Source organism: Protopterus annectens, chromosome 7.part1 (assembly GCF_019279795.1).
Source record: "Protopterus annectens isolate FY-2018-M chromosome 7.part1, PAN1.0, whole genome shotgun sequence".
NCBI classification, from domain to species: Eukaryota; Metazoa; Chordata; order Ceratodontiformes; family Protopteridae; genus Protopterus; species Protopterus annectens.
The window spans coordinates 223,866,320-223,878,685 of NC_056740.1; the positions used below are offsets into that span (position 1 = coordinate 223,866,320).

General features: G+C 38.4%; 1 protein-coding gene across 2 annotated transcripts in view; it reads right to left on the reverse strand.

The window, feature by feature from the left end:
• ANKDD1A (ankyrin repeat and death domain containing 1A) overlaps positions 1-12,366 on the reverse strand; it is a 1,318,298-nt gene that overhangs the window by 794,154 nt on the left and 511,778 nt on the right. The gene's annotated exons all lie outside the window — the stretch shown is intronic.

The window sequence follows — 12,366 nt, forward strand, 5'->3', positions numbered from 1 at the left end:
ATTACTGAAAATTATCCACCCTGACATGGCCGTTAAGCATAATAACTTCAAACACTTCGCAAATTAACAAATAACAGTATTATGTGTGGGTCTTCAGTGTTTTGCTGCATACATTCACTACACTTCATCTGTTGCTGTATAGTAGTGACGTTACAACCACAGCTACATAACTATACCAAAGCACTGTATAATCCTGCATATGTACTGAGGAGTCTATGCCATAAGCTTGAAAATTCAAAAGACTGAAAGCCAAAGCATCTAAAACATGAAACATCTACCATGGGAACTTGACCCTTCTCCACTGCTGTGTGACCTGGGAGTTGGTATATATAATTGTGCACGAGGGCTTGCCCCTCTGTATTAAAATGCTTTCAATATTTCACATTTTAGATGTCTTGGCTTTTAGTGTTTTGAATTTTCAAGCTTATGGCATAGACCAGTACTGAGGTAAACTACTAAAAATAGTGTAAGTTTAGGTAGCTATTATTTAAAATTGCATAATTATTTTAATCCTATCCCTTCAGCTGCTACCTGTTTATTAAAGCAGAATTATGACAGAATTATATATAGCTCAAGTTAATTAAATCATTATGTAATTCTCTTTATTGCAATTTTCAGAAAAACTTTTATATCAATGAACACCAAAGAAAATACATAAAGCCAGACAAGTTACAAAACCATTCAGCAAAATATCATACATAACAACTACATAAAAAAAAATATGTACAAGTTCTACAATGCCCAGGAACTTGTTATATAAGTTGTTCACATAATGGTATAAAAAGATGCTGTCCATACACAAAGGAGCACGAAAAAGAAGGGAAAAAAGAAAAAAAAAGGAAAAGGAAAACTCATTTCAGTATATGATCAGATAGAATGCCCCAAAATTCCTTAACAATTGGCTTGTGCTTAATATTGTGAAACAAGTATTTGTGGGCCTTGAGGTGTTTAATAGCTATGCGTTTAAAACCCTCCCAATAGAGGGAGTGTCTATTTTTCCAATTAAGGGAAATATAATATTTAATTAACATGACGATGGGAATCAGAACTTTACATTTCCTTTCAGATACCCCCGGAGGTGGAATATGTAGAATGGTAAATTTCCATGAGAGGGTGGATTTTTCATAACCAATTTTCTCAAGTATCACTCTCAAGGCACACCAAAGCTTATAGGAACATTTGCAACTCCAAAACAGATGAAGGATATCATCAGTTTGGTTCGAGCAATAACAGCATTTAGGGGATTGATTAGGGTAGATCTTACTTAATGCTTCAGGAGTAAAATACGCATTGTTCAAAATCATCAGCTGAGTATATTTCAACTTATTGAAGGGAAAGGTTTTAGAGCTTCGTTTTATAGCTTGTGATATTGCGCTTTGGTTTATGTTAGAGTTACTTTTTAACCAGAATTTTGAGATAATTAACTCATTCTGATATCTGAGTGACATGATAACCTTGTATACATTTGAGGTCATCTTTTTCTCACTGAGCAGAAGTTTCTTTAATGTTCTGCAAGCTGAAATATCTTCATCTGAGACCAGGGGGTGGTCTAGGTACTTTCCTGTCAACTCTCTAACCTGTCGTAGCGTGGTCAGGTATTTCTTGGGCAAATTCAAGCTGGTTCTTAGGTTAGAAATTGTCTGATGTCTGAAGGGGAAGAGATCCGAGATAGAAGTATTTAAAAGGAGGGGGTATTGCATCAAGTTTAACATGTGCCCATTCAATTTAAGGTTGGGGTTAAGATGAATTGGTTGTAATGTCATGCAGGAATGGGAAAGATTCAAGGATTTGAACAGAGCCTGGAGGGATTTTATGCTATATAGTAGACCTTTTGTATGTTTCAAAATGCTTAAGTTTGCTTCATCTAGAAATGGAAGTGCTGCAGGGCTAAATTTTAATGATTTCATGTAATTGTTACCAAGGATAACCCAAGGCGGGGCCCATTTATACTTGTCTTTATGATAGGACGTAATCTTCAATACCCTACTAGCATTGATTATTTCATAGTAAGTTTTAAAATCAGGTAGGCCCAGACCCCCTGCTCTTTGGGATAAATAAGTTTAGAGTAATTGATCCTGACCGATTTAGGGGCCCATACGATTCTAGAGATAGAAGATATAATTTTTTTTAAAGAAATTGTTATGCAAAATACTAGTGGTTGAATGAAATAGATATAATAGTCTAGGAAGAATATTCAACTTAATTACTGTGGTTCTGGCCAAGAAAGGAAGCTTAAGCCTAGACCATCTATTAATATTGCTTTGAATATTTGACCAATACCTGCCCACATTATCCTGAAAATAGTTAAGGTTATTTAGGGAGAATTGTATGCCTAAATAATGAAGCTGTTCTTTCGATTTGATCCCTGGTTCTAAAGTTATATTAGGCAGCCTAGAGTATATGTTTAAGGGGAAAATTAAAGATTTTTCCCTATTAAGTTTGTAATTTGCTAAGTTTGCAAATGTGTTAATTGCAGATAATATTTTAATTGGGTCAGAGTCAGGAAGAGTGAAATATATATTAAGGTCATCTGCATATGCCAAAAGGGGAATCGTTAAGTTATAAATACTAGGTGGGTGGAGGAAAGTGGCTTGTTTGAGGAGCATGAATAAAGGTTCCATATACAAGTTAAAAAGAAGAGGGGAAAGGGGGCAACCCTGTCTGACTCCATTCACCATGTTAATTCTGCTAGATGAGTGTTTATAGATATGTATAGTGGTGTACGCTGTGGAGTACAGGGTTTTTATTTTGTCTATAAATGAGATTGGAATGTTAAAGAAGGGTAGAGCGGTAAATAAAAAAATTGTGCTCAAGCGATCAAATGCCTTGGATGCATCTACCGCTAAGGCGTACATGGGGTGTTTGGCTAAATTAGAATGGTGGATCATGGCTTCCAGTAGTAAAGTCTGATCATTAGTTTGTCTTCCCGGGATAAAGCCAGATTGCTCAGGAGAGATGATGTGAGGGATAACAGCTTTCAGCCTGTTAGCTAGGACCATGGCCAGAATTTTCATGTCAAGATTAATTAAAGATATGGGTCTATAATTCCCGGGGATTTTAGGGTCTGTATTATGTTTAAGAATGAAAATCATTCTGGAGGCATTTAAATGTAAATCTTTAAACCCATTGGAGGTAATATATTTAAATAATAGGCTCAATACTTTGGAGATTTTCGTGTTAAATGCTTTATAAAATTCAGCCGTGAATCCATCTGGGCCAGGGGATTTATTAGGTTTAAGCTTGTTAATAACGGAGATAATTTCTTGTGTATTTATCTCCCTTTCTAAGAGCTTATTCTGATCCTCTGTTAGTTTGGGAAAGGTAAGATTATTGAGTAAAGATTGTATTTCTAAATCCCCAGCTATGCTATCAATGGGCCCATAAGTTTGCTTGAAGATGGTCTCAAAAATTTCAATAATCTCGTTATGTTGTTGGAAGTCCTTCCCTTGGTAATGTATTTCAGGTATAAATGTGGAGGATTTAGTGAGGTTGATCACCCTGGCCAAAAATCTGGAGGGAGAATGTATTACGTCTGCGTATAAGGCCAGTGATTTAATCTCATGGAAACTCAGGTTCTCTGCGTGTAGAGATATTAAATCTTTTTGTAGCTGCATCATACGTTCCTCCAACAGGGGGGTGTGTTTGACTTGAGATTCCATTTCTACTTTATGAAGCTGAGAGGTAAGATCCCGTTCTTTTTTGTTATGGAGTTTCTTATAGTGTGCGGCTTTATTTAACAAGAAGCCCCTGATCATTGATTTAACCGCGGCCCATTCGCAATCTAAAGGGGATTGAAAGGATCTCCTGGATTCAAGAAAGTAATCCAGGTATTCAGCAATTTGAGAGGTAATCTCCTCTCTCCCCGGTAGGTTGGGGTTCAGCCGCCAACAGATGTCTATTCTATCTGTTGAGCCCCTATATTGTCGGTGTATACCCATAGAGATCTTGGAATGGTCAGAGATAGATCTAGGAGATTGTTTAAAGGAGATATTCATAGTGTAAAAAACCTTGGAGATAAGAAAAAAGTCTATTCTGGACCAACTTTTGGCACAAGTAGAAAAAAAGGTGTAGTTGTGTTTTTTCTGGGCCGGATCTAGAAAAATGTTTGGGTCAAATAAATTGAACTCTTCTTTCAGTTCGGTTATGTCTTTATGTATTGGGAGGTTAGGTCGAGCCCTGCGATTCGACCTATCTGTTTTGGGATCCTGCACTGCATTCCAGTCTCCTCCCACAATATAATAGTGGTTAGGAAATAAAGTGAGGAAGTTATATAGCTTCGTAAAGAAACTCTGTTGAGAGGTACAAGGGGCATATATATTCAGAAAGAGAATGGGTTTATCTAATAAGGGGTGGTTTGTAGTAAGATAACACCATCTACCCTCATCATCTGACCCCATCTTTCCAATATCTGTCCCAAAGCTATTTTTAATGATAATGGCCACCCCAGCTCTATTCGTAGTGCCTTCTGAGGCTATGATCTTTTTGATCCAGGGTCTCAATTTTTCTTGCTCCCATTGCTGATTAAGTAAATGCGTTTGCTGAAGGAAAGTAATATTAGAAGAAGATTTCAAAATTAGGTGCATAAGTAATTTTTTAATTTTTTTTTTTTTTTTAGGTGTTTGTAACCCCTTAATGTTCCAAGATTCTAAGTTCCACATTTTCTAATTAAGCTGAGTAGATTTAATAAATCAGGAATGTAATGGGGAGTATGGACAACATTGTATATTGACGTGAGACTGTATTGTACCCCAGGGGCAAGTAGAAGACATCCTTCCCGCTTAATCCCGGTGCCTACCCACCTCCCCCTAAGCCCGGAAGAGTCTGGGAAAATAAAATAGGATGAGCTTGAGATCACCCGATAGGTGCAGGACCTTGTTCCCAGAAAGTACCACCTAACACAGCATGACCCAAAATGCATAACTAACCTATGCAGTGCAAAATCGTATTCAAATCTCCGCCAAGAAAAAAGGTAAAAACATGCAGAGATGAACAGCAAACATACTATTATTTACATAATAACACTTATGATACTTATCCTTATAGAAAAGCTAGAGCTTTCACCTATGCTAAACGTGGATGAGAAAAAATTGTTTGAATTATATCAAATACCAATATGGTGTTGTTAATCATCAGTAATCACATACAATGTTCTTATGCTTAATGAAGCGTTGTAAGCAAAGTTAACCAATCAGGACCGACACCCTGGCACTTTCTTGGCTCTTGGCACATTGGCACTATGCTTCTAAGTCATTTAAAAGGTCTTTCAAATGCATGGACCCAGATGCCAGTGTGCGCATGGTATTTAAGCTAATCTAGCAGTTCTCTATGCATTTCAACAAAAATATAGACTGGCCAGTGCCAGCGGCCGTTCCCCATGGCATGAAACAAAGACCTCTAAAATATAATAAGAGCAGCACATGCGGAAATGCTATGGATGAAACTAGGCTCATTCACTTGAACAGTAAAAGCAGCAATGGTAAAAGTTAATGTAAGAAAGGAAACAGAAACCTCCAAAGTACAATACAAGCAGTACATGAAGAAATGCTATGAATCAAGGTAGGCTCATTCATTTGCACATTAAATGCAGAAATGCCCAAAATGAATGTAGGTTCACCACAACCGGGCTATAACATACATGTATCCATTTACTGTGCCCACTAAACATGTGGTTTATACATCCCTATTCCAGAACTGCGGGCATACTCTAACATCTGACTATATTCACATGTGAGGGTTACAGCATGTAAGAAGGGAATAATGTAGTCTGATTTTCCCATTTTTCACCATCACAATGAAATACATCAATTGCAAATAGTTATAAGCAATCAAGAGTGTTAAAAATAGTGTTAATGGGTTAAATGTTCTATGGTGGAGGGGGAAAAATGCCTATGTATAAGTGAGGTTACAGCACACTGTAACAGAAAGTTTTAAGAATGAGTGCAGTATCTAAATCATATAATGAAGAACTTTTAATTGCTATAAACTGATGGATCACTATGTAAAAGCATCTAATTACAACCACAAAGTTACATCAAAGTTAAGACTGAACAATACATCAGAATGGTTTAAATACAATTAGGTGGAGTATTGGACTTTGCATACCTGCAGATCTAGAATACCAAGCAATGTTGTGACACAAAATCTAGCATTCTCCATAGTTGCAAGTTCCTGTGTTGTACTGCTGTCATTAGTTCCAGTTACAAGAGAGGCGACTGCCATGATAAATTCTCAGTAACTACCATTTATTTATAGAAGGAGAGTGTGGAGTTAAGCCCCCCTCCCCCAAGACAGTATTATCCCACATATATCCTACAGTCTGTCAGAATATAAAAAGTCTCAGAAGGCAGGTTACTTCTAATAAAATAATAAATGTTGTGAGTATAACACAAAAACATCAAACGTCCAATACCAACAGCACATGAAGGAGTCTTATAAATCGAGACAGGCTCATTCACTTGAGAAGAAAAAGCAGTAATACTAAAAATTTGTAAGCCAAATGAAACAGCGGCCTCTAAAGTACGATACAGGCAGTACATGGAGAAATGCTATAAGTCAAGATAGGCTCATTCACTTGGACGTTAAATGGAGTAATGACACAGATTAATGCAGTTTCGTTAGAACCGAGCTATGTCGGATATGCTAGCATTTGCTGTGAGCACTAAATAGACTGGATTCATGCATTCCATGATAGCCATATTATCTAATTCAGAGTCATGGGTGAGTGTCAATTTATCCCAAGAAACTATGTACATCTCTTAAAAACAGTCCTGGGCAGACCATCAGAGGATATATACACTTCCACACTCCCACATCTTACGTATAGCTATGACCAATTAATGCATGCGTGTATTTCAGATGTGGACAAAACCGGAGCACCCAGTGAAAACCCTGCACACATAAGGAGGACAGTTAGACTCTACAGAGATGGCATTCAGCAGGAAGTGAACTAAGAGCTGTGAGCGCCGGCAGAACTCTACTGCTCTCTACCAATACCACAAGCTTGCAGTTTGCATCAGTCCCATTTTTAGCAGTGCTGAAAATATCTAACTATCATTACCTTTAAATATGACTGTGTATAAACATTACTTATTTTCTATAACCAAGTATTAATATTTAAGTGTATTATATAACTGTCACACACACAAATGTAAAATGTGAGAAGTCTGAAGTCACTAAATACGTGGATCCTGTATCAGAAGCCAAGAACTGTGGTTATACAATATCAACTGGGGATACTTGCATATGAGTGATACAGCATGTCGCAAGGAATTAATTCTGCTTGATTATGTATTCTCAAGATGCGCAGCGCTCTCCAACGTGTTATGGACAATTAAGAAATTAACTAGAAGGGGGAGAGCGCCGGAAAAAAACTTCGTCGCTGTTATTTCCACGTTCCCAACGCTAGTGTACGTTATGTCAGCTTGCCTGGTCCAAAAACCGACGTTTCCTCTTTCTTGTGGTGCCTGTAAGCCATGTCAGCATTAGTAGGCTATATGCCTTTAAGGGCGCTGAGGAAGCAGGGAACTCCTGGGGTCAAAGATCCATAGATGGCACTATGGAATATGGTGACGGGACTGCAGAATAGGGCCAGTCGAAGTGCTGCTTCGAGGGTAATGGATCCTACTGACGCTGAGTGTTATGAGGGGACCAAAAAGATCAGATCTCATGGTAAGCCTGTGATTTTAAGCGCAAAATGTTACAGTTGTTTAGAACTGACTCTCAGTCGCTCGCGTTTATAGAAGCAGATTTAAACCTTTTGGTCTGGTTTGTCCGGACATTCATTAAAGGTCTTTTTGAAGACCGCAACCACTTCAGAGTAACTTTGTGCTGAAAACTGGACTCCCTGATGGGTGAAAATGAGGGTATTGGGATACCTCATTTGAAATCTTATCTGTTTTTTGATCAAATAGGCGCAGAAGGGGGCTAGTTTTTGTCTTTCCTGTTTGATTGGAATTGGTAAATCCGGAGATAGATATATTTTGTTGTTCTTCCAGTCTATGTATTTTTTTTCCTTTTTGCTGCACTTATTAATTTGTAGACATGTTGATAGTTTAAGAGCTTAACGTACACTGGTCTCGGATTATGCTTGTCAGATGCAGGTCTTAAGGCTCTGTGTGCGCGTTCTATGATCAATTTGTCTGAAAGAGGTTCTTTATCCAGAAATGCAGACAAAATTTCAGAAATGTTCTCCAATAAATCCAATTGTGTGACCTGTTCTGGGATGCCTCTAATGATGAGGTTGTTGCGTCTGGACCTGGCTTCGAGGTCTGTTAACTTTTGTTGTATATTCTTTATGTTTGTGTCATTATTACTTTGCTCCTTTTGTAGTTGGTCAATTTTTATCTCATTTTCTAGGACCTTTGCTTCAGTTTTATCCATTCTAGTTAATATTCTGTCGATGGAGACATTAAAAGTTTTAAGCTGTTGTGAGAGGTCTTGGATTGCTGACTGAATGGGTTGCAGGGCAGTCTTTAGTTCCTCCATGTAGTTTAAGTCAGGTTTCTCTTTTGATGTTATTGGTGGTGCCTTAGATGCCTCTTGTTGTTTGGTCGTCCTGGCCCTCTTTGTGGTAACCTCCTTTTCTGGGGAGGCTATAGTTGAGAATTTTGCTTTAGTGGTTTGAGTTTCCATGTGGTCTAGTTCTTTCATCATGATTATGTGTACTATTCAATGCCCTCTTTCTTCACAGGAGTAGTAGGCCTCCGAGGCCTAGAGCACATGCAGTCCGGAACAGCACCAGAAGAGTCAGTCAGATCAGGTACAATCCTTCACATTAGAGGTTCTCTCTTCCTCAGCAAGGTTGGTCAACGTCGTGGGTAAGAATTCTTGTTTATTCTGTAGTGTTATTATACCTTAAAAAGGCTTTCAGTCTTTATAATTAGCTGTTAAATTGTAGGTGAGTGGCAGAGCTCTATGAAAACACTGCTTACAGGATGGCAGCCATTTTGAATTCCAAGTTAATTAAATCATATCGTAAGGCAGCAACATGTACTGTCTTGGCACTGCAATGCTGTATATATCACTTCAACTTCACTTTTTTCTTTTGCAATAGTGTGTCCCCCTCAGCAACAAAGCCCTCATTATTTATTGCTGTTTATGAATATCTTCTGTAACTCTAGTGCAATGCACAATGATGTAAACTTTTTACTACATATCACATATATACTTATAAAGGAACTCAGAATCTCTCATCCCTTAAGGACAGACATCATCAACATATATCATTCCAAAGACATGCATCTGGAGCATTTCTCCCCGGGCCTCCGCTGAAAACAGGCTCTGTGGAACCTAGTCAGACATTCCAGGTCAACAAATGTTAAATAAATAAAAAAAATAAAAAATAAAAATATTATTGTTTATCCATCAAGCCATACAGTATTATTTGCTATAGGTCTTCACCGCATAAAACATGAACAGAATACATAATCATTTTAACACAGCATGAAGATAAACCTGAATAGAGGGCAATAAATGTGCTAAAGTGTGATTTATTTTCCTGTAATATACTGCAATTATTTGCTATAGGACATTTTCATGCTTTTGTGAGTAAATGGTAGTTATAGAGAAAAGGCATCATTATTTCAAGCATGCACGTGAGCATAATATGCCAGCCTATGAAATGTCTGCAATGTCTGGATACATAGGAGTTTCACCAAAATACCAGGTATTAACTTCAGCACAGCATACATCCTTATTATTTACAGATACATTTTATTTTCAACCCTTGAGTGTCTATCGGGCACATCCATCAGCTCTAGTTCTTTTTTTCACTATAATCCTGTCTGATCGTTTAAAACTCTGCTTCTGTTCTCTAAACAAAGGATGTATTTTGCATGTTGTTGTGTAACTGTCTCTTCTCCAGTGTACTGAAAGATTAGCCAGTTTTACTCTAAATACAACTTCAATTATTACCGTGAATACAGTTTAACACAAAGTAATTATCACCACCTTCACTGTAAACAGAAATCACTAATTAATATACTTTAGGGCACAGTTATATCATAAGTTCATAGGTAGGTACTAGACTATCGTCCCAAGGGCCTAAGTAAGCCTAGCCAACAAAGTTCCCTGACTTACGCCAACCCAAGAAAGTTAATTTTCTGTGCCCCTGTCCAGCAAAGCCACAGAAGTGATCCCCGGGGTGTATTTCCTATTTCCCATCCACTCATCAAGATTTTTCTTGAAGAGTGTTAATGAGAAACTTTGCTTGACATAGATGGGTAGCTTGTTCCAGAGTATGGGAAGTCTCTGGGACAGGAATATATCCCTCCAGCATGTCCTGTTTATTGTGGTGACAAGGTTTAGGTCCCTAGAGCGTGTAGCTCAGAGGGATTGGGATTTCTTTAGGTGTAGCATGTCCAACAGTTCTGGGTTTGACATAGCTTTATATGTTAGGAAGAGATCACCTTGGAGTAGGTGATATGCTACAGAGTAAAGCTAGAGTTTTTTGAGATGGTCAGTGTAGGGCATCTGTTTGAGGCCAGTAATTCTCTTTGTGAGGTACTTCTGTGGCATTTCCAGCTGCTGCAGATGTCTTGTGAGGTACATTCCAAAAGGGGCGTTGTACTCTATAATGGGTCTAATGAGTGCTGAGTAGAGGGGAACAATTAACTCTTTTTTTCCTGGATGAGAATCCTTTTGTGATGAGGTGTGCCACGTAGAAGGATTTCCTGACTACTGTGGCGATGTGATTATCAAAGGAGTGACTAGTGTCCACCTGGGTCCCAAGGTCGCTTATCACACATCTGGCGTTAAGAAGACTGCCGCCTATGTGGTAGATCATGGGTACAGAGTTTTTACCAAAGGGGATAACAATGCACTTTTTGGCACTGAGCTTCACGCCATGGCTCTGACACCAGGCATCTGTCTCAGTGAAGCCCTTCTGTGGGATGTCCACATCATTTGGGGACTCGACTATAGCTCATAGTTTACAGTCATCTGCGAACTTCATTAGCCAGAGGCCTTCTGTGTTAGTCTGTACTTCAGAGAAGTAGATAGCAAACAGGAGAGGTCCCAGGACTGAACCCTGTGGTACTATTTGGAGTCTGCAACTTTTACAGTGTGGGTTCGGTCAGTGAGCCAGTTGGCAACCCATCTTGTGACATAGGGATTTATACCTAGTTTAGTGAGTTTAGCTATAATTCCAGAATGGGGGATGGTGTCGAAAGCCTTGGAGAGGTCAAGATAGGCTGTGTGAACCACATTACCCTTGTCTACGGCTTTGGTGACTGCCTCAAAGAAGTTGACCAGGTTCAGGAGGCATGATCTGCCTTTCACAATCCCAAACTGGGTGGGGTTCAGAGTTTGGAGGTTACCAATGTCTTTGTTTATGAATTCCATGATGATACGTTCCATGGCCTTGCAGACCAAGCTCATCAGGCTAATAGGGCTGTAATCCTCAATTCCATTGTCAACCAACAAACTGTCTGCATCTGCTTAGAATGCTTTGCTGTATCAAGACTTGCTGAATTTAAAACGGAGTGATATCTTTTACTACAGTCAACAAAGATGAAAACAAGAAAGTAAGGGAATAAATGAGAACGTGAAGTTGATGGGGGGCAGATGTGGAAATTGCAGAACAATATACCAAGAATAGACTTAACCAAAACGTTGAATTTAGGTTATCACAAAGTTGCCTGAAGTGGGAGTATGTAGCAGGAGGATCAGCTCAATGCCAGGAATTTGTGTGTGTACAGCAAAAGACTGTAGTAAAAGATATCACTCTGTTTCAAACTCGGCAAGTCTTGATACATCAAGCATTCTAAGCAGATGCAGACAATTTGTTGGTTGACAATGGAATTGAGGATTACAAGCTCAAGGAGAAAAGCAATCAAGAAAGGATGTGTTACTGAATAAATACGGAATAAAAAGGTATGAGCAGACTTTCAGTGGCATTTAGATAAGTGGGAAATGGGGGCTAACAACTCAAAGAAATTCAAAAAGAGTTTAGAAAACTGATCGACAAATAGAAACAGTTTACTAAGAAAAAGCATATGAAGGCTCACTTACTACTGAGGAAAATTTAGAGGTGGAATAGCAAGGATGCAAGGATAAGAAGGAAACAGAGAAATGGGAATATGCAGACAGGAAGAATGTCATTTTTATAAAAAGAGAAGAAAATCTATACAGATGTAGGAAACTTAGGCAGAAGGTACTTGGCAGGGAAGCACTGTTGATTATTACTGTGATATTCCCACCTACAATTGCTTCAATGATTTTGCTTTATAAAATGACATTCCTAAATGTTAACACTATGCATAATGGGCAAAAATCAGATTATTCTTACGGATACACTAGTAATCAATTTCTGGCACAATATTTCTACAGGATCTGAGGAGGCTTTTTTGTTTGAAATAAGCAGATTTA